The 26,998-nt window shown below is 43.1% G+C and overlaps 1 long non-coding RNA gene across 1 annotated transcript in view; it reads right to left on the bottom strand.

The window, feature by feature from the left end:
- The window catches only part of LOC130272760 (uncharacterized), a 36,760-nt gene extending 10,149 nt beyond the window's left edge, over nucleotides 1-26,611 (bottom strand). Inside the window, exon 1 of the long non-coding RNA XR_008843726.1 lies at nucleotides 26,460-26,611. This is a non-coding gene — a long non-coding RNA (uncharacterized LOC130272760). The remainder of the gene's footprint in view (nucleotides 1-26,459) is intronic.
- Between the last annotated feature and the right edge of the window lie 387 nt (nucleotides 26,612-26,998).

Raw genomic sequence — 26,998 nt, 5'->3', positions numbered from 1 at the left:
CCCTTTGCTTATAATAATGTGTCAGATTCTTAGTAACATGAAGAAATCTCTGATCAGATTTCATTCTGGAAATCATTGGTGGTTCTGGATCATAAAATCCAGCAGGTAGAAGCGGAAAATAGTTTGTGCAGGGAACAGAATATGAAGACGGGATATGAAATCTTTCTATGAGGACAGGATATGAGGTTGGGCTATGAGGACATGAGAATCCAGTGATGGGACCTCCCTAAAGTATGATGTGTCAGAAAACCATAAGAACTGAATTTTCTCTTTAAGAATTATCTACAGACGGAAGGTTTTATACACAGACGAGTGGCAACAATAATTAAGATTCCTCTCCATAGAAAAACAATCTCAGTGTTCGGCTTCTCAGAACAGATCATTTCTCAAGGAGCTTTTGATTCTTTTGTTGTTTATAATTTTAGATTTTTTTTGGCAATGAATCCAACACTTCAGTGCTCGGGGGCTGGAGAATTCCTTCGTCTTCAGTAAGTAATTCTAGCATTTGTATGTATTGTATGCATTTTTGGCTTAGATATTGTTAATATATGCAAAAAAAATCTCGGACAACAATGTTAACTAGATGTGTGTCTACAATCGTTCGAAACTCAGTCTCACTATGTCCAGGTTCTATATAAAGAAAGTAAGAAAAAAAAATAGGATGTTTCTTTTCTCCATTCCAGGAACAGCGCCACTCTTGTCTAATGGTTGTGTCTGGTTTATAGCTTAGTCTCATTTACTTGGGTGTGGATGGTTTGCAATACCCAGAAAAGCCAATGGACAAGACTTGCAATGATTAGTCTGGGATTATACAAAACTTTTATTTTAATTTTTAATTTTTTTAATTTTTTTTTATACCACAAAAAACAGCCCCTCATTTTGCACACTGTTTTCCTCCCATAAGAGTATATGTGTAAGAAAGCAAGGAATATCCAGCGCAGCGGAAGCTCGTATGCATAAGTTTAATTCCGATACAGCAGCATACAAGGATGAAGACAGCAGTGACGCATTTCGATTGTTTAAGCAATCTTAGTCATACTGACTGGGCAGTATGACTAAGATCGCTTAGACGATCGAAACAAGTCACTGCTGTCTTCATCCCTGTATGTTGCTGTATCGAAATTAAACTTATGGATACGAGCTTCCGAGTCTGCCAGAAGCGGCTGTTCCCAGGAAGCTGCGGCCGACACCCCCCCCCCCCATGTATCTCTATGGAGTACATGGAGGGGGCATGTCGGCCGGCGCTCCGTGCGGGGATCAGCACGCCCCCTTCCAGCAGACTGCCGGGGCCCCATTTGGGAGATCGTGGGGGATCCCAGCGCTCGGACCCCCCTGCAATCTATAACTTATCCCCTATCCTTTGGATAGGGGATAAGTTATTTTTCACTACAGAACTCCTTTAATGTATTGTGGTCTGGAAGAAAAAAAAAATAAGAGAAACAAGCACTACATTTTACCATATATAATGCTTGGCAACACACACACACACACACACATATATATATATATATATATATATATATATATATATATATATGGATATATATATATATATATATATATGGTATAATCTACATCTTCGCTATCCTTTTGGGACGCTTTTACCCCCAGGTATGTTGAGGATATGAAGTCTCCTCGATGCCCTGTAAGTAGGCCCCTGGGTGGAAAGCGATACTTACCTGGTCCGGTCGCTCCTGCCGTAGTGACTCGCCCTTGGCTTGATTGACTAACTGACTGCCTGCCTCATCACTCTGCTCTGTCTGCTTAGGGAGCAGAGCAATGACACGGGATATAAATTATGCAGAGGAGGGCGTTGTTACAGCTGGAGCGATGGGATCTGGTAAGTATAGCTCTCCACCCAGGGGACTACTTATGGGGCAGCGGGGAGACTTCATAATTTCATATCCTCACCATCCCTGGGGGCAAAAACCAACCCCAAAAACCTCCAAGACCACCACTGCCTGAGGGTAAAGGTGATGGACTGGTCAAGCATCTCTCTAGACCTAAACCCAGATGAGCATCTGTGGGGTATCCTCAAATAGAAGGTGGGGGAGCACAAGGTCTCTTACATCCACCAGCTCTGTGATGTGGTCATGAAGGAGAGAAGAGGACTCCAGTGGCAACCTCTACATCTCCTGATCGCATGACCCTCGGGCTGCAGAGATTGCTCAGGCAGTCCGGCAGAAGCAGAGAATAGTTTGTGCAGGGGACAGTATATGAGGACAGGATATGAGGTCGGGATATGAGGATGGGACAAGAGGAAAGGATATGAGGACGAGAGCATAATCATTGCTTTTCCCCTCCCACAAGGTTTAGGTAAGATGGTCGAGTAATGCTGGGTACTTTGCTAATATATATATATATATATATATATATATATATATATATACACATATATATACATATATATATATATATATATATATATATATATATATATATGAATAGATTCTTTACAACTAGTCATATATTAATTAAAATCTCTGTTCATTCCAGTGGGAGGTCCTATCCAGATATCTCTGTACTGTCAATCATTAGGGCCACCCACTGGACTCCGAAGCCCGAAATAAGCAGAGATTTCTATTAATAAATTGGCCCTTTGCTTATAATAATGTGTCAGATTCTTAGTAACATGAAGAAATCTCTGATCAGATTTCATTCTGGAAATCATTGGTGGTTCTGGATCATAAAATCCAGCAGGCAGAAGCGGAAAATAGTTTGTGCAGGGAACAGGATATGAAGACGGGATATGAAATCTTTATATGAGGACAGGATATGAGGTTGGGCTATGAGGACATGAGAATCCAGTGATGGGACCTCCCTAAAGTATGATGTGTCAGAAAACCATAAGAACTGAATTCTCTCTTTAAGAATTATCTACAGACGGAAGGTTTTATACACAGACGAGTGGCAACAATAATTAAGATTCCTCTCCATAGAAAAACAATCTCAGTGTTCGGCTTCTCAGAACAGATCATTTCTCAAGGAGCTTTTGATTCTTTTGTTGTTTATAATTTTAGATTTTTTTGGCAATGAAACCAACACTTCAGTGCTCGGGGGCTGGAGAATTCCTTCGTCTTCAGTAAGTAATTCTAGCATTTGTGTGTATTGTATGCATTTTTGGCTTAGATATTGTTAATATATGCAAAAAAATCTCGGACAACAATGTTAACTAGATGTGTGTCTACAAATCGTTCGAAACTCAGTCTCACTATGTCCAGGTTCTATATAAAGAAAGTAATAAAAAAAAAATAGGATGTTTCTTTTCTCCATTCCAGGAACAGCGCCACTCTTGTCTAATGGTTGTGTCTGCTTTTATAGCTTAGTCTCATTTACTTGGGTGTGGAGGGTTTACAATACCCAGAAAAGCCAATGGACAAGACTTGCGATGATTAGTCTGGGATTATACAAAACTTTTGTGTAAAGTTTTTTTTATTTTTATTTTTTTTTATACCACAAAATACAGCACCTCATTTTGCACTCTCAAATGATATTTTTGCTAAAATATTGTGTCTTAGTCATGATGTTTTTTGTTCTATATTCTTTTTTTTAATTACAAGTCATATTATTCATTTATGATTCATCATGTGACTCAAGGATTTTTATTTTTTTAAAAAGTTTTGGAAAAAAAAAAGCAAATACTAAATACACACTATATTTTTATTGCGCAATTTTTTCCTCCCATAAGAGTATATGTGTAAGAAAGCAAGGAATATCCAGCGCAGCGGAAGCTCGTATGCATAAGTTTAATTCAGATACAGCAACTTACAGGGATGAAGACAGCAGTGACGCATTTCGATTGTCTAAGCAATCTTAGTCATACTGACTGGGCAGTATGACTAAGATCGCTTGGACGATCGAAACGCGTCACTACTGTCTTCATCCCTGTAAGTTGCTGTATCGGAATTAAACTTATGCATACGAGCTTCCGCTGCGCTGGATATTCCTTGCTTTCTTACACATCACTTTACAGCACTGTCCAGGCTGAATCCGTGACGCGGCTGGCGGCATCTGAGGGATGAGCTGGTTTCACTATAAACTATTTTATAAGAGTATATGGGAGAAAAAAAATGCTGAAAAACCCAAACAAGATGTTAGCTGAAAGTCAATAGGGATTTATGAAACACCAAACCCACTTTTGTTCTTTGGCGTTTTTTCACCCATATTTGATATTTTTTGATGGTTTTTGGCTCTGGGGCAGTTTTCCAAAATTGCAGTATGTTTAGACTATGTCATTTTTTGGGACAAAATCTTCTATGGCATTTCTCTACAATAGAAATCTATGGAAGCAAAAAAAAAAAAAAAAAAAAAAATGCCATTAAAAAGCCATGTGGGTTTAACATTGGTGTTTTTTCTGGAGATTTTTCTTCTCCATTTCTTTAATAGAGGTCTTTCAGTTACACAATGAAAAAAATCACATGGCATCATGATAAAAATGCAGGAGGAAAAATGGCAAAAAAAAAAAAACCGCCATGGCTACAACCCACTATTAAAAATGAATAAATTAAGTTTGTTTTTTTTTAGGCCAAAAATTGCCAGAAAAAAACGTAGCCTTATGCCATTTTGCAATTGCTGTGTTTTTTTTTTGTGTGTGAAATTCTTAGCTTTTTTCTTTAACCCTGCAGCCCGAACCAGCTAAAAAGTCGGTATGAAATGATAAAATTATTTCCCCATCATTCTTTTTCTTTGTGGAGTGATTCTGCCTTATCCACTTCTGGCTCTGACTAAAAAAACTACATGAAAATTTTCAGAGACAGTTATTCCTAAAAGTGCTACCTAAGGGTACAGTCCCACATAGTGCAAAATGTGCTGCATAGCGGAAAACCACCTCCAGACCTCACTGAACACACAGGGCTGCCACTGGATAGCCCTGTGTGTATGCTCATCGCAGAATACGCAGCATATTTCCATTTTTGGCAGCCTGAAATACCCTGCGTAAGCGGTACATGGCACCGTACCCTTAAGGTATGTTCACACCTTCATGTTTTCTGCTGCAGATTTGGTCCAGCATATTTTGCTACACATTGAAGTCAATGGGCATCAAAATTTGCAGCAGATCTGCAGCAAAAATATGCATGTATGAACGTAACCTTAGGGTAGGGTCAGATGTAGCGCATGCGCAGCATATTTGACGCTGCAGATGCGACGATGACCGTCCCTAGAGTGAACCCCCTGCTGTACACACAGGGATCCAAGAGTTGCACGTGCAGTTTACTCACAGACATTGCGGTCACTCCCCCTGCTCCCTGTGTTTGGCGGAGAACAGCCGCGATGTCTGAGAGTAAACTGCTCATGCAGAACTACGCTCCGTGCCGGATGACTGGCGATGTGGAGGGCGGAGGCTTGTGACGTCACAGTCACACCCTGCTCGTGACGTCACGGCCATGCCCCCTCAATGCAAGTCTATGGAGACTTGCATTGAGGGTGCGTGGCCATGAGGTCACGAACCTCCAGAGCTGCACCCGAAGTTCTAAACGAATGCTGGGTTTAGCAGGGAGATCGGGGGGGGGGTCCCCAGTAGCAGGACCCCCGCAATCAGACGTATTATCCCCTGTCCTTTGGATAGGGGATAAGATGTTTAGGAGTGGAGTACCCCTTTAACCCCTTAAGGACGCAGCCCATTTTCACCTCTAGGACGCAGCCCATCTGACCACTGTCACTTTAAACATTAATAACTCTGGAATGCTTTTACTTATCAATCTGATTCCGAGATTGTTTTTGTGACATATTCTACTTTAACATAGTGGTTACATTTTTGTGGTAACTTGCATCCTTTCTTGGTGAAAAATCCCCAAATTTTATGAAAAAAATTGAAAATGTTGCATTTTTTTTACTTCTCTCTGCATGTAAGGAAAATGGATATTCCCCCAAAAATTTTTTGGGGGGATTCACATATACAATATGTCTACTTTAAATTCAAAATCTTCATTTTTTACACTTGCTTGTTCTTGTAGACCCAATTTTTTTTATTTTTACAAGGGGTAAAAGGATAAAATTTATACTTGAATTTGTAGCCCAATTTCTCTCGAGTAAGCACATACCTCATATGTCTATGTAAATTGTTCGGCGGGCGCAGTAGAGGGCTCAGAAGCGAAGGAGCGACAAGGGGATTTTGGAGAGTACGTTTTTCTGAAATGGTTTTTGGGGGGCATGTTGCATTTAGGAAGCCCCTATGGTGCCAGAACAGCAAAAAAAAAAACAAAAAAAAAACCACATGGAATACCATTTTGGAAACTAGACCCCATTGAGGAACCTAACAAGGAATTAAGTGAGCCTTAATACCCCACAGGTGTTTCACGACTTTTGCATATGTAAAAAAAAAAAAAAATTATTTCACATTTTTGCAAGGGTTAATAGCAGAAAATACCCCCCAAAATTTGTAACCCCATCTCTTCTGAGTATGGAGGTACCCCATAAGTTGACTTGAAGTGCACTACGGGTGAACTACAATGCTCAGAAGAGAAGGAGTCATATTTGGCTTTTTGAGAGCAAATTTTGCTCGGGGGGCATGTCGCATTTAGGAAGCCCCTATGGTGCCAGGACAACAACAAAAAAAAAAAAAAAACACATGGCATACCATTTTGGAAACTAGACCCCTTGAGTAAGGTAACAAGGGATAAAGTGAACCTTAATACCCCACAGGTGTTTTACGACTTTTGCATATGTAAAAAAAATTTTTTTTTACCAAAAATGCTTGGCTTAGCAAAAATTTTACATTTTAAAAAAAGGTAATGGCAGAAAATACCCCCCCAAATTTGAAGCCCAATTTCTCCCGATTCAGAAAACACCCCATATGGGGATAAAAAGTGCTCTGCTGGCGCACTACAGGTCTCAGAAGAGAAGGAGTCACATTTGGCTTTTTGGAAGCAATTTTTGCTTTGGGGGCATGCCGCATTTAGGAAGCCCCTATGGTGCCAGGACAGCAAAAAAAAAAAAAAACACATGGCATACCATTTTGGAAACTAGACTCCTTGGGGAACGTAACAAGGGGTAAAGTGAACCTTAATACCCCACAGGTGTTTCACGACTTTTGCACATGTAAAAAAAAATTTTTTTTTTTACACTAAAATGCTTGTTTTCCCCAAAATTTTACATTTTTACAAGGGATAATAGCAGAAAATACCCCCCAAAATTTGTAACCCCATCTCTTCTGAGTATGGAAATACCCCATAAGTGGATGTGAAGTGCACTGGGGCGAACTACAATGCTCAGAAGAGAAGGAGCATCATTGAGCTTTTGGAGAGAGAATTTGGCCATGTGCATTTCCAAGGTCCCCCCGTGGTGCCAGAACAGTGGACCCCCCCACATGTGACCCCATTTTTAAAACTACACCCATCACGGAATGTAATATGGGGTGCAGTGAGAATTTACACCCCACTGGCATTTGACGGATCTTTGGAACAGTGGGCTGTGCAAATTAAAAATTTTATTTTTCATTTTCACAGACCCCTGTTTCAAAGATCTGTCAGACACCTGTGAGGTGTAAATGCTCACTATACCCCTTATTACATTCCGTGAGGGGTGTAGTTTCCAAAATGGGGTCACATGTGGGTATTTATTGTTTTGCGCTTATGTCAGAACCGCTGTAAAATTAGTCACCCCTGCGCAAATCACCAATTTAGACCTCAAATGTACATGGTGCACTCTCCCTTCTGAGCCTTGTTGTGCGCCCGCAGAGCACTTTGCGCCCACATATGGGGTATCTCCGTACTCAGGAGAAATTGTGTTACAAATTTTGGGGGCTTTTTTTCTTTTGCCGCTTGTGAAATTTAAAAGTATGGGGCAACACCAGCATGTTAGTGTACAAAAATGTTTTTTTTTTCAACTAACATGCTGGTGTAGACCCCAACTTTTCCTTTTCAAAAGGGGTAAAAGGAGAAAAAGACCCCCAAAATTTGTTAGGCAATTTCTCCCGAGTACGGCGATACCCCATATGTGGCCCTAAACTGTTTCCTTGAAATACGGCAGGGCTCCAAAGTGAGAGCGCCATTCGCATTTGAGGCCTAAATTAGGGATTTGCATAGGGGTGAACAAAGGGGTATTCTAAGCTAGTGATTCCCAAACAGGGTGCCTCCAGCTGTTGCAAAACTCCCAGCATGCTTGGACAGTTAATGGCTGTCCGGAAATGCTAGGAGTTTTTGTGTACATTCACATGGGAGGGGGGGAGGGAAACTATAACTCCCAGCATGCACTGACAGAACGTGCATGCTGGGAGTTGTAGTTTTGCAACAGCTGGAGGCACACTGGTTGGAAAATAGTGAGTTAGGTAATAGAACATATTACCTAACTCGGTATTTCCCAACCAGTGTGCCTCCAGCTGTTGCAGAACTACAACTCTCAGCATGTACTGATTGCCAAAGGGAATGCTGGGAGATGTAGTTAGGCAACAGCTGGAGGCACGCAAGTACAACTCCCAGCATGCCGAGACAGCCTTTTGCTGTTCCTGAATGCTGGGAGTTGTAGTTTTTCAAGATTTAGAGGGGTTCAGGCTGGAGATCACTGACAGTGGTCTCTAAACTGTACCCCTCCAGATGTTGCAAAACTACAAATCTCAGCATGCTAAGACAGCAAACTGCTGTCTGGGCATGCTGGGAGTTGTAGTTTTGTAACATCTGGAGGGCTACAGTTTAGAGACCACTGTCAGTGATCTCTTGCCTGAACCCCATCTTGCAAAACTACAAATCCCAGCATGCCAACACAGCAAACAGCTGTCAAGGCACGGTGGTAGTTGTAGTTTTGCAACATCTGGAGGGCCACAGTTAAGAGACCACTCTCCAAACTGTCGCCCTGCAGATGTTGCTAGGCAACAGACTCCCGGACACGCCGCCGCCATACTCACCTCCACTGCCGCCATGATCACATCCGCCGCCGTCATCTGGAGCTCCGCCGCCGGGTAAGTGACCACCACCGCCGCCGCTACTACACGGTTCCCCCGTCCCCCGCCCCCAGTCTGCTATTGGCCAGTCGCTCCGGCCGATCAATAGCAGGGATAGGAGGGGTGGCACCTCTGCCACCTCACTCCTATCCCTTCAGGGGGATCGAGGGTGTCTTGGACACCCCCGATCCCCCTTATTTTATCGCGGCGGCGCCGCCGTTGGTGGGCAGGGGGAGAGTGCTCCCCCTGCAAACAGCATAGATGCCGCATAAACAGCATAGATGCCGCGATCGCGGCCCCGGCAGCTGCTGTGGGACTCCGGCTGTGATTGACAGCTGAGTCCCGCCGGCGATCTCCTGCGCTGCCCGCGGCAGAGCAGGAGATCGCTTGGATGTATGCATACGACCATTTGCGCAAACGTGTAGTTCGCCTGGACGTATGCATACGTCCAATAGCGGGAAGGGGTTAAGATATATTCACATGGAGTAGTTTAGTCAGGATTTTGCTCCTAACCCAGGAGTGCAGCCGACACAGAAGGTGCTAATCTTTCTATTATAGGTTTTCTCTGTCGTTAAAAATCCTGGCCAAAATACTATGGGGGGTATTTATCAAAGGATCTATGTGGGGTTTTTTTTCACGTAACTTTGGCACAATACTTTGGCGCAGTGTCTTTTTGCGCCAAAGTTTGGCGCATCTTCTCCACTGTCATTTTTACAATTTTCTCAAAATCACACGGTCCTGTGTGTGATTTTAACTTTAGTCAGTAATTCATCATTTGCGCCAATCGATCTTTGGAGCAATTCTGCGCCTTTAGGGTTTTTCTTGGCGCGAATCCCCGCCAAGAAATTTTGCACATGGAAAACACACTTGGCAATGTCAGAAAATGTAAAGGCATCAAAATACATAAAAATTTTTTTTTTTTTGTGAAAGCAGCGACGCTTCCGGGGCTGCCCAATACTATCCTGTGACATAGTTGTCTCTGAGGAACCTTCACCCTCCGTTGAGCCGGCATTGGACATGGCCGCACAGGTTCAGGAAAGGTAAACACTAAAGCAGTGGTCTCCAACCTGTGGACCTCCAGATGTTGCAAAACTACAACTCCCAGCATGCCCGGACATCGGCTGTCCGGGCATGCTGGGAATTGTAGTTTTGCAACATCTGGAGGTCCGCAGGTTGAAGACCACTGCACTAAAGTAACCCAAAAAAAAAAAAAACTATCCAAGTTGAAAATAAAATCCATTTCACATGGTGACTATAAACCCCACAAAAGAAAATAACTCATGTCGCTTGCTGATATACTGCAGGAGGGACTCCGAAATGGCCGCTCTACAGGGTAAAATACGCGTCCTCTGTGGCGGTAAGTTCTGTGTAAAAGGCGCTGTGAACGGCTGATTTCAACATTTGAGCCAAAATTACTAACAATTACGAAAACCAAAGTGAAAAAAAAGGGTAAAAAGAATCTGTCAACAGGCAAAATTGATAAATACCCCCCTATATGTGAACATGCTGCAGTTTTTGAAGCCACAGCTGAGAAAGGATGATAAATGGAGGCCCACGACTTCTCCTTTTTTTTTTTTTTTAAATCCATTCTTAGCTTTGGTTTCAAAAACTGCATCACAAAACCTGACCGTGTGAACAAACCTGTGTGGTAGGCCTCTGGGGTAGTGGTAGTGTAATCAGGGTTTTGCTTCAGTCGATCAGGGGTTAAGGTTAACCCTATTGTTCGTGACTCCAGGCTGAGGGCTAGTATGCTGAGGTAATTCTCTGGCCTAACGCCGCCCTTCCCAGTAACGATAGGTGCATGCAAATAATAACTGAAGGTCCACAAGGTAGCTGAACTTGAACTTGGATAAAACTTTGCTCAAAGGCTTGCGATACATCCAATGAACAGTAACAGTCTCATTCAAACAGTCTCTATACACTTCAGTGACTGACAGTTGTTGCGGACCATGACTTGGGTTATAAGTCTATGAATTTAGGGTTAATTGCGAAGATCCGTCTGGATTTAGGGGATAGATAAGGTCCGGTGATCTTGCAGAGTGCTTAGGGGTTAATACACTCACGGTTTAGAAGAGATGAGCCGTCGCCGCAAGGCTCGGGCCTAAAACTCACTGATGACAGCAGCGCAGATCCTTCCCTGTCAACTGCCCAGGAACAAGAGAGCGATTAATGGCCACCACGCCCTCATATGGGCAGGGGCGGGGCTGTTTTGATTGGTGCAATATGTCATTGGGACCTCCAAAGGTCCTTAAGCAAAAAAAACATAGAGTTTACCTGATCACGTGACCCGCAGGTCCTGCTACGCTCCGTACAGGTAATTAACCAATTATATACATTTGTACAATTATAAATCCTGAATAAACTGTTAGTTTAATGAATACCTAGATGAGAGGTGACAAGGGGCGGACTAGATAAGAAGGACCCCGACGTCCTAGGGACCCTGACTATGGGGACCTCCATACAGGTACCGCATAGGATGCGGTACCGGGACACCACACCTGTATGAAGAGGGATTTCTATGTGAGTGACAGCTGCCATACAGAACGGCTCCTGAATGTGTCACTGACGGTTTTCGGTTCCGCCGGCTGGAGTTGTTTTCTCGGCACGCAGTCATGGATAATGTGTGAAATGTATTTTGCCGGTTTTGCTAATTGTTCAGCCGGCATTACTAATACATCTTTAGCTGGGGTTAAACATCACAGGTGCGATGCACATTACAGAATAAATCGCCTGTTTTCTGTCTTTGCATTTCTTGTGTTTACTCAGTAGCACAAACATTTGCTGGTTTTTAGGCATTCATTAGATATCGTCTGCAGTCATAATTGATGCATACGGCTGGCACCGGGTGAGCGCCGCTTATTGCTTGTTCATCCGGGGAATGAACCTGCTCAGCTGGACCAATATTTGTAAGATATTCTTCACCTATCATTTCTATGGATGGAGATAAACTACACCTCACATTTTTCAGGCATTACTTGTATATAAAAGCCTTGTCAAAAGGTTAAAAGAGGAAAGAGATCAGTGAGGTTCATAAAACAAGGGCGCCCATAGCACACATCGATATGGGTCTCCTATTATGGTGTCTGATTTTGCCCCCAGGACAGAAGGGTCTGGTGTTTACCGTATTTTTCGCCGTATAAGACGCACATTTTCTTCACCAAAACGGGGGGGGGGGGGGGGGAAGTTGGTGCGTCTTATACGGCATACCGATCGGGGTGATGCCCTGTATTAACCCTTCAGATGCAGCGATCAAAGCTGACCGCCGTGTCTGAAGCGAAAGTGACACTAACCCGCTGCACCGGGAGTGACCTTACCTGCCTCCTCGGTGTCGGGATCCACTGCATGGCCGGCGCTCTCCTTCGTCGTCATCACGTCGTCGCACACGCCGCCCCGTCAACCAATAGGAGCGGCGTGCGTAGCGACGTGATGGTGGCGACGGAGAGCGAGGATACCGGGCAGCATAGACGTTCCGGAGCGACGGGGACACCCCGGGGACGTGGCGACAGCGATGGAGGGCGACATCCAGGGCAGCAGTGACGGATCCGGAGCGGCGGTGACACGTGAGTACTACCTCCTATACCAGTGGTCTTCAACCTGCGGACCTCCAGATGTTGCAAAACTACAACTCCTGGCATGCCCGGACAGCCAACGGCTGTCCGGGCATGCCGGGAGTGGTAGTTTTGCAACATCTGGAGGTCCGCTGGTTGAAGATCACTGTGACCTATACTTTAGATTGTATTCTAGATATTCCAAATTTTAAATTGGGTGCGTCTTATAGGGCGAAAAATACGGTGTTTCCCCTTCTTCTTCAAGGGCCCCATAGCAACTGCATGGTCTGCCACTATGGTGGATACACCCTTGAATGAGGTATATCAACTTTTGAGTTGAACATATTCAACTAGTGACTAGGTTTGGATCCTTTCCCAAATATATACATGTCTTGTACTCAAAAAGTGTGGTCTGCAGCACTTCTGAGTCCAAGTAAATCAACATAAATTGTACATGTGGGAAATGACCTTAACATAATACTAGTAGGATACTTTTAGGCCATTAGAGTAAATGGTGATTAAGGCACCTTAAAATATGTCCAGTGAAGTGAAAAAAACTGTGATCCATAGCCAAATGTGACCTGGGTTCCTGCGCTGATTGCTGTTAGGGGTGAGGATTAGGGGTTGGTTTAGGGGTTAGGACCAGGAGTTTGGATTAAGGTTAGTTTTAGGGGTTAAGATTAAGGGTTAGGGGTTAGAATTAGGAATAGGGGTTATGATTAGGGTTAAGGATCAGGGTTAGGATTAGGGGTTAGGATTAGGGAAAGGGGTTTGGATTATGGTTAGGAGTTAGGGGTCAGGGTTAGAGGTTAGGATTATTGGTTAGGATTAGGGGTGACGATTAGGGTTAGGGGTCAAGGTTAGGATTAGGGGTTAGAATTAGGGGTTAGGATTAGGGATCAGGGTTAGGATTAGGGGTTAGGATTAGGGAAAGGGATTTGGATTATGGTTAGGAGTTAGGGGTCAGGGTTAGAGGTTAGGATAAGGGGTTAGGATTAGGGGTGAGGATTAGGGTTAGGGGTCAGGGTTAGGATTAGGGGTTAGAATTTGAATTAGGGGTTAGGATTAGGGATCAGGGTTAGGATTAGGGGTTAGGATTAGGGAAAGGGATTTGGATTATGGTTAGGAGTTAGGGGTCAGGGTTAGAGGTTAGGATTAGGGGTTAGGATTAGGGGTGAGGATTAGGGTTAGGGGTCAGGGTTAGGATTAGGGATAGGGGTTAGGGAGTGAGAGGAAGCCTGCTGTAAAGCAGAAAAGGGTGTCCTTGTGCGAAGGGTCACATTCCACTACAGGGACACAGTTTTCTTCATTACACCGGCGTCCGGCATGTTTCCCCTTTGGCGCAAAAGGGAAAATGACGCTAGTACTGATCCTATTCATTTGAATGGGACAGTTCACATGTATCCGCCATCTCAGTTTGGACACCAGTTGTGTGGCATCAGTTGCGTCGAGACTTAGGCTGGGTTCAAGTATGCCAAACACCGGGCATTTTTTATCTCAGCCTAAGTGCGCGTATACCTAGGCATCCCATTTTTACAGTTTGTGGTTGTATACAGTAGGCAAAACGTGGGCCAGAATTGTGTTGTTAACAAGCCTTTAGGTTTCATTCACACAACAGTCATTTTGCATCAGTATATGACTACGTTTTTCCCTTTTTTAAATGGGCAAAATCGCCCCCCAAAAAAAGCCTAAACTGCCCCACAGCATTATTCTGCAGGAAGAAAGTAGCAGCCAGATGTTAGACGGCAGTAAATAGAGAAACGCAAGATGCCAAAACTACTTTGCGCTTTTGGGTTTGGCATTTTTTTTCCCTCTAACCTGGGCATTTTGCTGAGATTTGGCAGTTTTGCCAAAGAAGAGAAAATACAAAAATGGGCAGAAAAGAGCACCCATAATGCAGTGTCTTCCCAAACAGGGAGACTCCAGCTGTTGCAAAATAGTGTTGCTCGCGAATATTCGCAATGCAAATTTTATTCTCGAATATCGCATATTCGCGAATTCACGAATATTCGCGAATATAGCACTATATATTCGCAATTACGAATATTCGTTTTTGTTTTTTTTCACCGTACACATCACAGTGATCATCCCTCTCTGCTTCCAGCTTGTGTGGTGTAAAGAAGGCTCTAATACTACTGTTTGAGACTGGCGTGCGAATTTTCACATATGTGAAAGGTAGCATCAGGCTGGCATTACTTAGGCTGAGAAGGGCCAATTACAATGGTCCTCGTCTACCATGGTAACATCAGGCTGTTGCTGCTTGGTTGGTATCTGGCTGAGAATGATTCTTATATTTTTTAGCATACACTGTCCAACAACAAGTGCTGAGGGCATTGTTCTTCTTCTTCTGACATAAAGAATTGTTGTACCTACGACTAGTGAATGATTGTATCCCCCGTTGTTTGACATTAAATACGCCTTTTTTAAGGGTACACGTACATATCCTTGGAACATTTAAAGGAGAACTCTGGAATATAAAAACTTATCCCCTATTCTAAGGGTAGGGGATAAGTGTCAGATCGCTGGAAGGTCTGACCGCTGGAACTTCTGTGATCTCCAGTATGAGGCCTCAGCTCTCTGTCCAAATGGCACCTACCGGCCAGCTTTCCAGGTCTCCCATAGATCTGCATTGAGGGGGCGTGTTGGCTGCCGCTTCATGCAGTGGTCGAACATGCCCCATCCAGGAGGAGAGCCAGGGCCCAGTACGGGAGATTGCAGGGGTACCGGCGGTCAGCCCCCTGTGATCTGACACTTATCCCCTATCCTTAGGATAGGGCCATCATTTTTATTTACCAGAGAACTTCTTTAAAGCGGTACTTCAGTGCAAAACATCTTATCCCCTATCAAAAGGCTAGGGGATAAGATATTAGATCTCCAAGTCGGCAGCAGCGGCATCCGGAACACAGGAGCGTAAAGCTCATGTGTTCGTGATGTCACACCACGCCCTCTCCATTCAGGTCTATGGGAGTGGGCGTGACGACTAGTACGTAGCCATCACGCCTCCTCCCATAGACCTGAATGGAGGGGGCGCGGCGGCTGTAGACACCAGCCATCTGGCACGGAGCGGAGTTCGCTCAGTGCACGGACGACCGGGGTGCCGCGCCGGTGATCACGGGGATCTAACATCTTATCCCCTATCCTTTTGATACCAGATAAGATGTTTTGCGCCGGAGTACCCCTTTAAAAGCAATGACATGCTCAGGAGTGCCAAGTCTACCATCTACTGTGCAATGACAAAACTCTGAACCTCACGATGTCACAATGTCAAGATGATCAGAATCCCAATGGCCCCCAATAATGACTCTTTTATACCAGACTAGGCCGAGCCCCGGTGATATGCATACACCGTGTTATACCTCTCCAGGATGACTGTATTGCAGGCAGTATCCTTTTCCTGGATATTTAAGTGAACCATAGGTAGTAAACCATATGCGGTGTTATGTGTGCAATGCAGCGGGCCTGACTTACTTCCCCAGATGGCTGCATTAAACATTGTACCTTCACGCCGGCTTTGGCTTTTTATTGGCTGATGAATCAGTCCCTTTATTTTTGTTCCCTGATATGACAGGAACTTATTTTTTACTCCGCGGAAATCATGCACCCGGAATGTTCTATGGAGGCAAAAGAGCCAATGTATTCATCATCCCGGCCTCCCCCCTCCTCTCCTCCGGCCCATACAAGAAGATAGCCCTTACTCTTTATTCTCAGAAACACAATGAAATACATCCGGCCATTTAGCTCCGGCCATGTCCCATTAATATGTTTAACTGGAAATCCATTTATCAGCGTATTGCGGCTGGGCGACCATTGTTTAGGATTGGAAGGCAATATTTTGTTGCCTGGTATTCAGACTATGCTAATAAATACAAATGTCTGTTTAGTGCTTTTTTATTAGCTGTAATATCGGCAACGAGGGATGAGCTAAAACCAGAGCAACAACGCAGCTGAAGTGGGACAAAGCAGGTCCTGTTATATTGATTGTAATATTTCTCTATAATATCTATTACCTATCTCAGTGTTTCCCAACCAGGGTGCCTCCAGCTGTTGAAAACTACAACTCCCAGCATGCCCAGACAGCCGAAGGCTGTCTGGGCATGCTGGGAGTTGTAGTTTTCAATAGCTGGAGGCACCCTGGTTGGGAAACACTGACCTATCTATAGGCTAAAGGGACACTTAGACACAGCATCATACCTGTCACTGTGGCCGTGCCTGGTACTGCGGCTCACAGAAGCCCAAGTAAATAGGACAGAACTGCAGTACCAGGCACAGCCACAACTGTATGTATGGAGATGTATTGTAAACAATGCAGCATAGACTATTATTAGAGAATAATGAAGAGGTTCTTGTGTATGCCTTGTGCTTACCTGTTATAGCTGATGTGACAGGCATATGTTTTCAGCCATACTAATTCCTATTTTAGTAAAGAAATGATTTCCTAATGCTGCCTACATTTCCCATGATCCCTCTGCCTTTGCAGAGGGAGGGGGTGGAGGCTCATCAATGCAATTAACCTAATGAGACTGACCTAATCACCTGACTAGACTACAGCAACCAGAAGCCTGAACTGCTGAGACTGATAAGCAGGTTGGTGAAAGTTCACACTCCATGCAGTATGGATGTATTTTATTTATTTTTATTTTTAAGTTTATATTGCTGAGAGAATAAGATGAGATGACTGGCACGACCCGTTCAGTAGCTCTGCCTTCTCTTGGTCAGAGGGATGCATCTAGTATTCCTCATAAAGTTTATTCGCGATGCGTTTCCGAGGTTACAAGGCCTTCCGCCACCTCCTTCCTCAGGCACAACATAATAGGTGGCGAAAGCCCTTGTAACCTTTGAAACGAGTCGCGAATAAACTTTATGAAAAATACTAGCTGCATCCCTCTGTTTACATGACGGATTAATTTACTCCAGCAATACTACATGCCATCTTGGAGGGGGGGGGGGGGGGGGTTGCGATAAAAGTTGCATCCCCCCAACGTGGAGTAAGTCATATAACTGACCCATGTATATCCCCTTTTTCTCCCCCATGTTTTAAATTGATGTCCTTCTGAGCGCTGGTTATTTTTATCTATTTCTTCCTATATTGTCTGTACGGTTGTACGTGGAGTCCACGTGGAGACCAAGACTCTGGCGCTCTCCAGCATTGATTGGATACCTATTCCGGTGCAGGAACATCTTTGCAATAGAAAAACATATATATTTATATATACCAACGTGGCCCAGAGGGTGTTTGCGGTGGATCCTATTGTACGGGACCCACTGCTCACACCGGTGAGTGTTTTTTCCATACTGCTTTTATTATTATTGTTACAGATTGAAGCGCTCCCTTCTAGTGATTTTTTATTTTAGTTTTTACTTGTCTTTGTTTTCTACACTTTAAGCCAAAAGTAACTATATTTTGGTCACTATTACCAAGGTTTTCAAGCTCTGCATTGTTAGAAATGACCAGATCCAACAGAGCATCACTTCTTGTTGGGTCCTCCATTACACGCTATGGCATCGTTCACATTGACTTTCATACCGCTTCTAACACACAAACATACTCCACCACCCTTCCTGCTTACCCTATCCCTGTGAAACCCCTGCAGATTGGCAGTCCAGTCATGTGAGGAGCCGGCCATGTCTCTGTGGTGAGACACGGGGGCGCGATGTGAGGTGTATGGGGCAGATGTTGTAGCCCAGGGGCAGATGGTATTAACCCCTAAGTTTTTGTGACACCAGGGTGTGGTTTGCCTATGTAACCAAACGAAGGTAGCTCCGCTAGTCCTAGGCAGGGCAGGTAAAATAATCCATGGCCAGGTCAGGGTTAATGGTAGCTTTTACTGAGGTAGACAGATGGGCCAGGATCCCAGAGAGGTGACCAGTAACACAGGGGACCTCACAGCTTGCTGGGACTTGCAGTGACTTGACAGACTTTAGCGCAGCCACGCTGACAATAATAGACTTGACTGAAGATAGTGACAGCAGACAGAGATGACTTGACTGAAGATAGTGACAGCGGACATAGATGACTTGACTGAAGATAGTGACAGCTGACATAGATGACTTGACTGAAGATAGTGACAGCAGACATAGATGACTTGACTGAAGATAGTGACAGCTGACATAGATGACTTGACTGAAGATAGTGACAGCTGACATAGATGACTTGACTGAAGATAGTGACAGCAGACATAGATGACTTGACTGAAGATAGTGACAGCAGACATAGATGACTTGACTGAAGATAGTGACAGCAGACATAGATGACTTGACTTACTGACTTGTGGCTGTAATTTTGGCTGGACACCGGCTCTGAGACGTCTGGACTGGACTTGACCTCAGCAGAGAATGAATCACAAGGGAGAAAAGAGAGAGATTGCTGCTCCTCCCTTCCTTATAAAGGGGGGCTGAGCAAGGAGCCCATAGGTTAAGCTGCAAGTCACCTGGTGCTCTCTGTGATGCTGTATCATGTGACTAACTCAATGGTCCTCAAAGGTCCTTTATACATAATACATATAATACAATCGGGAGACGCTGCAGGAGAGCCCCTAGAACACAGAGGGACTTAACCTGACAGGGCCTAAGTACTGTACGGGACTATATCCCGTACTGGGACATCACATCTCAGTGACCCCGATTATATCAATATGTTCCTCCAGTATCCAGGCCTTAAGCTCCCCCATTTTATTTGCTAGACTTCTGGCATTTGTGAACATACACTTTACATTTCTATCTAGTTGTATACATTCAGTTATAGGATTTTTTTTTAGTTATTGGGGCTACATATATTTGGGCTACATTTATTTTCACTGCTGGTTTGTAATACATGGATCTCCTTATCCACTGTTATTAATCTCTCCCCACAGGTCTCCTCTCCACCCACCATTATGTCCTGACCCCCCTCTAACCTATCTGCCCCACTATCTGCTTGATTTGCTTTATTGTCCTCCCCCCACCTACCTAGTTTAAATACTCAGCCACCCCTTCCAGGATTGCAGAACAGCGGACCCCCTTTTATTCAGGTACATATTATCCATAGAATAAAGTTTGTACCCCAATGAAAAGTCAGCCCAGTACTCTAAAAACCCAAACCCTTCCCCCTTACACCACAACTTAGGCCATGCATTTAACTCCCTAAGCTCCCACTGTCTTTCCTGCAATGCACATGGCACAGGCAGTATTCCAAGTACAACCTTAGATGTGCTTCCCGGTACTCCAGTGGAAATAATTTTTCTTCAAATCAAAATATAAACTTTTCATATTACTTCTATTTAAAAATCTTAATCCTTCCAGTACTTAGCTGCTGTATGCTCCACAGGAAGTTGTGTAGTTCTTTCCAGTCTGACCACAGTGCTCTCTGCTGACACCTCTGTCCGTATCAGGAACTGACCAGAGCAGGATATGTTCCTGATATGGACAGAGGTGTCAGCAGAGCGCACTGTGGTCAGACTAAAAAGAACTCAAGAAAGAAATACTACTTCCTTTGGAGCAAACAGCAGCTGATAAGTACCTGAAGGATTAAGATTTTTACATAGAAGTAATTTACAAATCTGTATAATTTTCTGGCACTAGTTGATTTGAAAAAATGAAAAAATTGTTTTCCAGCGGAGTACCCCTTTAAGCCTGGCACCTAGTTCTTTATAATTATTCTTTAGGGACCTCCACCTACCATGTATTCTGTCTTGGTTCCCATGTGGACCTCAACAGCAGAGTCATCACCAGCCACCCAAGTTATTTGTCCACCTATTCCACCACATGCTGAACCCTAGCACCAGGGAGACAGCAAACCATTCGGTTGAGGTGGTCTTGGCGACAACTTATTCTATCCGTCTTCCTGATTATAGAATCCCCCACAACCACTAGCTCTCTTCGCTTACCTGCATTACCATCCCCCCGCACTACAAGTTGGACTGTTCCCCCGGCTGTTAGGGAGACCAGTATCCATTAGGGTTGCCATCTCTGATACTGAGGCCCTCACGTCATCACCCAACTTGCCAATTTTACTTGGGAGATCAGAAGCAGAATTGGCTTTCCTTTTTCTTGCATCCAGTCCCCCTTACTACATTAACCCAGCTCCCTACTTTTAGGAGAAATTTTTGGAGAAAACCACTGTTTCTGCTTCCAACCTTAGGTAATGTTCACATGATGGAATCCCCGATCAGCATAAATTCTGATGCAGCATTGTTTTCAATGGGATTCTGGTGCACCGTGCACAAGGCGGAATTTCCGTGGCAGATGTCTCCACCATGAAAATTCTGATTCTGGTCTCTTGGCACCTCAATTCCTTCAGTAGAATCAGCTTAGAAATGCATTGCCGTCTATGGAGACAGCGCATTTCGGAGGGGTCCTACCGTCAACAGAACGTGCTATGTGCAGAATTCCGCAAAATTTACGCCGCGTGAACATAGCCTCGGTTGTACTCAGCCTTGTTTGGACTTTTAACTAAATGGTAACTAATTGGATTTGCTGGATGAGAAGAAAACTCAATGGCGCGACTGTCTTTTTTAATTATAAGGTAAGTGTTGTGACCGGGGAAAATTAGACCAAGTTTATCGATTGAGGCTTATTGCTTCACTTACAGGTCACACGGGCTCCAGTCTCTATAACAAAAGTATGCGGAGCACAAAAAAGAAAAAAAAAATTTTTTTTTTTTTTTTTTTTTTTTACTTTTGCAAGGTACAGTCAGTGCTGAAAAAAAAAAAAAAGTAATAACCGAATAAAACAAATGATTGCATCTGCTGGAACAGCGCACTAACTTTATTACCACGTAAGTGAACAATATTGTATTTCCACAGCACAACCATTGACAAAGAAAGTCATTCTAATGCTGCTACTGATGGATGCAACGCTCTCATCTAATGTGACTTCTTTTTTAATATATTTTACAGTACTGCAGAAAAAAGCGATGTTTACTCGCGCGTATTGCCACATTTGTTTGGTATCAACTTTTATTACTGCTTAATGGCTTATACTTTAGCAGAAAGTAAGACAAAAAGAAAAAAAGGAAACAACAAAAAAAAACAATACAATAAAAACAAAAAAGACATGAGCCCGTCCCGCCTTCAAAATTGTATATATTGTCAGGGAGTCAAACTGCATCGCTGATCATTAACTATTCTTGGAATCCAGATTAATCTACATTTGACGAAAAAATTTAAAATAAATCAGGACTCTTTATGAACTGCTTAAAGGGGTGCTCCACTGGAAAAAATAGATAGCTGGTCCCACTTAGAACAGTGTTTTATTTCCCCTTTAAAGGGGTACTCAGGTGGAAAACATTTTTTTCTTAATTGTGGTGTCCCGGTACCGTATTGCATACCGTACCTAGTGTAGAGGTCCCCAAAGTCAGAGTAACTACGCTCAGGTAGGGTCCCCCAGGTGGGACAGCCCCTAGTCGCCTCTTCTCAACTCTAATTCTATACTGTTAATACCTGTATATATATCGTAATAATGTACATTTAATATAATGTATACTAATTACCTTGGTTAGCGTCGCAGGACCTTCGGTCATGTGACCATGTTAATATCCTCTATGGTATGTTGGAGGACCTTTGGAGGTCCTTGAGTCAAGTGTTACCCACAATCCTTTGTAATGGTGATTGACAAGTATGGACCAATGAGCACTAGTCCAGCCCCTGCCCATATAAGGGAGCTGTAGCCAATTATCGCTCTCTTGGGTTACTGCTCTCGTGGATGCCGGACTAGCAGGATGGATCTGCGCAACTTGCAAAGACACGCTAGGCTGGAAAACCTACCGGCCTCAGCGGAACTTAAACCGTGAGTTCTAAACTACCCCCGCTAAAGCTAGCGTGACTGCTGGACTGCAACTAATCCCTTAAATCCATTGGAACAGCGCATATTATCCTAAAGAGTCTAAACTGCTAAAGTCCCAATCTTTGTCAATCTCCAAAGAAAGCTTGCATGTATAGCAACTGTTCCGGTTCTGAAGCTTGCATAAAATCTTTAGTAAAAGTTACAACTGTTTCAGAAAACTCTCTGATTGTGGACATTCCATTATTATCTACCTTCCTATCGCTCTTGGGAAGGGTGGCGGTAGGACAAGCATTACTGAGGAGCCCTCACCCTGGCATCACAAATAGTAAGGGTTAACTGGTAACTGGTGCCAGAAAGTCAAACAGATATGTAAATGACTTCTATTAAAAAAAATCTTAATACTGTATGTTCCACAGGAAGTTCTTTTCTTTTTGAATTTCATTTCTGGTTGACCACAGTGCTCTCTGCTGACACCTCTGTCCAGTTTAGGAACTGTCCAGAGTAGGAACAAGTCCCCATAGCAAACCTATCCTGTTCTGGACAGTTCCTAAAATGGACAGAGATGTCAGCAAAGAGCACTGTGGTCAGAGAGAAAATAAATTCAAAAAGAAAAGAACTTCTTCTGTAGTATACAGCAGCTGATAAGTACTGGAAGGATTAAGATTTTATAATAGAATTAATTTACAAATCTGTTTAACTTTCTGGTGCCAGTTGATTTAATTTTTTTTTCCAGTTGAGTACCCCTTTAAAAACATCAAGAACAGGAGGTCCAAAAAGTAACTAGTCTATCTATGTTAGTGTTTCCTAACCAGTGTGCCTCCAGCTGTTGCAATACTACAACTCCCAGCATGCCCAGACAGCCGAAGGCCATTTATTTACCCAATAGCAGCTGGATTATTGGACCCCCGGCCATAATAGTTGGCCTGAAGTTGAAAAAAATTTTGACAGGTCCCCTGGACCCAAAATAGTTTTACTGGACAGATCTATGTTCAGTTCAGCAGAAGTCTAAGGCCTAACTTAGAACTCCTGTGCCCTAATGCAACATATGTCAGGAGATGCCTATTACGAGCTGCAATTTATAGTACTGTTGACTTCTTATGTGGCAGAGGGGTCAGTAGGCCTCTTTAGGCCTACATGCCCGGATGGGACTGCTACTTCTCCAGTCACTGTAGTTATACTATCATGCAAATATTTTACTGAAAGTGGTAGCTGAAAATAATGTGAAAGAGTTTAAGCACCTATGGAATAAGCATAAGGCTATCCTTCATATAAGATAGGGATAGTATAAGGTTATCCTTCATATAAGATAGGGATAGTATAAGGTTATCCTTCATATAAGATAGGGATAGTATAAGGCTATCCTTCATATAAGATAGGGATAGTATAAGGCTATCCTTCATATAAGATAGGGATAGTATAAGGCTATCCTTCATATAAGATAGGGATAGGCATAAGGTTATCCTTCATATAAGATAGGGATAAGCATAAGACTATCCTTCATATAAGATAGGGATAGTATAAGGCTATCCTTCATATAAGATAGGGATAGGCATAAGGTTATCCTTCATATAAGATAGGGATAAGCATAAGACTATCCTTCATATAAGATAGGGATAGTATAAGGCTATCCTTCATATAAGATAGGGATAGTATAAAGCTGTTCTTTATATAAGATAGAGATAAGCATAAGGCTATCCTTCATATAAGATAGGGATAAGCATAAGGTTATCCATCATATAAGACAGGGATAGGCATAAGGTTATCCATCATATAAGATAGGGATAGGCATAAGGATATTCTTCACATAAGATAGGGATAGGCATAAGGCTATCCTTCATATAAGATAGGGATAGGCATAAGGCTATCCTTCATATAAGATAGGGATAGGCATAAGGATATTCTTCACATAAGAATGGGATAGGTATAACAACATTCTTCATATAAGATAGAGATAGGCATAAGGATATTCCTTATATAAGATAGAGATAGGCATAAGGATATTCCTTATATAAGATAGAGATAGGCATAAGGATATTCCTTATATAAGATGGGGATAGGCATAAGGATATTCCTTATATAAGATAGAGATAGGCATAAGGATATTCCTTATATAAGATAGAGATAGGCATAAGGATATTCCTTATATAAGATGGGGATAGGCATAAGGATATTCCTTATATAAGATGGGGATAGGCATAAGGATATTCTTCATATAAGATAGGGATAAGTCTTTCCTTCATATAAGATAGAGATAGGCATAAGGCTGTTCTTCATATAAGATAGAGATAGTATAAGGCTATCCTTCATATAAGATAGGGCCAGGCACTGGTTATAGTATTCAGAATATTGGGCAGCCGAATTGTTCTTATCTGACAACATATTCTATGTTTCTATATATGGTGGCCTGCAAATCCAAGCCAATAATGACCTAAGGGTGTTCATCATCTAAGCAGTACAATATACACAGTACTGATGCTTAACCCCTTAAGGACTCAGGGTTTTTCCGTTTTTGCACTTTCGTTTTTTCCTCCTTACCTTTTAAAAATCATAACCCTTTCAATTTTCCACCTAAAAATCCATATTGTGGCTTATTTTTTGCGTCGCCAATTCTACTTTGCAGTGGCATTAGTCATTTTACCCAAAAATGCACGGCGAAATGGAAAAAAAAATCATTGTGCGACGAAATCGAAAAAAAAACGCTATTTTGTAACTTTTGGGGGCTTCTGTTTCTACGCAGTGCATATTTCGGTAAAAATTACACCTTATCATTATTCTGTAGGTCCATACGGTTAAAATGATACCCTACTTATATAGGTTTGATTTTGTCGCACTTCTGGAAAAAATCATAACTACATGCAGGAAAATGTATACGTTTAAAAATGTCATCTTCTGACCCCTATAACTTTTTCATTTTTCCACGTACAGGGCGGTATGAGGGCTCATTTTTTGCGCCGTGATCTGAAGTTTTTATTGGTATGATTTTTGTTTTGATCTGACTTTTTGATCACTTTTTATTCATTTTTTTTAATTGTATAAAAAGTGACCAAAATACGCTTTTTTGGACTTTGGAATTTTTTTGCGCATACGCCATTGACCATGTGGTTTAATTAATGATATATTTTTATAGTTCGGACATTTACACACGCGGCGATACCACATATGTTTATTTTTTTTTTTTTTACACTGTTTTATTTTTTTTATGGGAAAAGGGGGGTGATTCAAACTTTTATTAGGGAAGGGGTTAAATTACCTTTATTAACACTTTTTTTTAACATTTTTTTTGCAGTGTTATAGGTCCCATAGGGACCTATAACACTGCACACACTGATCTCCTATGCTGATCACTGGCGTGTATTAACACGCCTGTGATCAGCATTATCGGCGCTTGACTGCTCCTGCCTGGATCTCAGGCACGGAGCAGTCATTCGTCGATCGGACACCGAGGAGGCAGGTAAGAGCCCTCCCGGTGTCCGATAAGCTGTTTGGGACGCCGCGATTTCACCGCGGCGGTCCCGAACAGCCCGACTGAGCAGCCGGGATACTTTCAGTTTCACTTTAGAAGCGGCGGTCAGCTTTGACCGCCGCTTCTAAAGGGTTAATACCGCACATCGCCGCGATCGGCGATGTGTGGTATTAGCCACGGGTCCCGGCCGTTGATGAGCGCCGGGACCGAAGCGATATGATGCAGGATCGCGGCGCCATCCCGCTTCATATCGCGGGAGCCGGCGCAGGACGTAAATATACGTCCTGCGTCGTTAAGGGGTTAAAGGAGTACTCCGGGATAGGAACATTTCCTGTCATACTGCCGGCAGTAAAAAAATAAAGAGGTACATACCTTCCATGGCTCTGAAAAACGTCACACTGCCGCTCAGCCTATCGCCGGCCGAGGCGGGACTTTGCAACCAGGAAGAGGATCGCGGCGGAGGCCGAAGCCGGTTACCGGAGGCCCCGGGGGAGCGACGGAAGGTATGTTCCTCTTTATTTTTTTTACTGCCGGCAGTATGACAGGCAATTTTCCTATCCCGGAGTACTCCTTTAATACTGTATGTACAAAGAAATAAAAGTCAACATATTAAAACAGTTTCTTAAAGTGAGAAACACACAGGAGAAGAATTCATATTCCTCTCTAACTATAAATCCATGGGGTAAGAGGCTCCAGTGTTATATATAGGGACACTTAATACGGACAGGTCAGTATGGGAAACAACCTCAAGGTTGGTGTAGACAATGAAATCTTACATGTCTTCCTGTAGGATACACTTCACCAAAGTACTCACCTTGTAGTATAAAGAGGATTATTTCCTGCAATATAAGAGCATCTTTCAATCTCCAGACCTGGTCTTCTATGTCTCCTGCACCAGTGGTCGCCCTAGGACATCACAGACTTGAGCGCTAATCTGTCCTGGAAATTCTCCCATCTATTAAGAAGATGCTGGAATATTCTCGTCTCTTCCCCGTAACCGTCGTCTCAGTGATTCTAACTTCCAGTCTTGAACATTATCAGTATTCAGCATTAGTAGCATCTTACACTTTTGCTTAATCCCCACTAATCTCCAGTCTCCACCAGTCTGGCAACAACTTGACATTTTTCAGCGTCTTCTTTATTGAGAATTGTCTTTTTTATTTCAATTTTTTTTAACCATTTGCGTACGGCTTTATTGTGCCACATACGTGGAATTATAGGGCTGCGTGCCCCTGAGCACGTCCACTAGACCTGTGGCCACACTTCTACTAGTGGATTAAAGGAAATCCGTCATCAGAATCACCCGCACTAAACCTGTTACACAGGCTTGTAGTGCGGGTGATCCTGATTAAA

Source organism: Hyla sarda, chromosome 5, assembly GCF_029499605.1.
Source record: "Hyla sarda isolate aHylSar1 chromosome 5, aHylSar1.hap1, whole genome shotgun sequence".
NCBI classification, from domain to species: Eukaryota; Metazoa; Chordata; class Amphibia; order Anura; family Hylidae; genus Hyla; species Hyla sarda.
The sequence above is the reverse complement of the archived record's forward strand: the minus strand, read 5'-3'. Positions and strand labels throughout refer to the sequence as shown.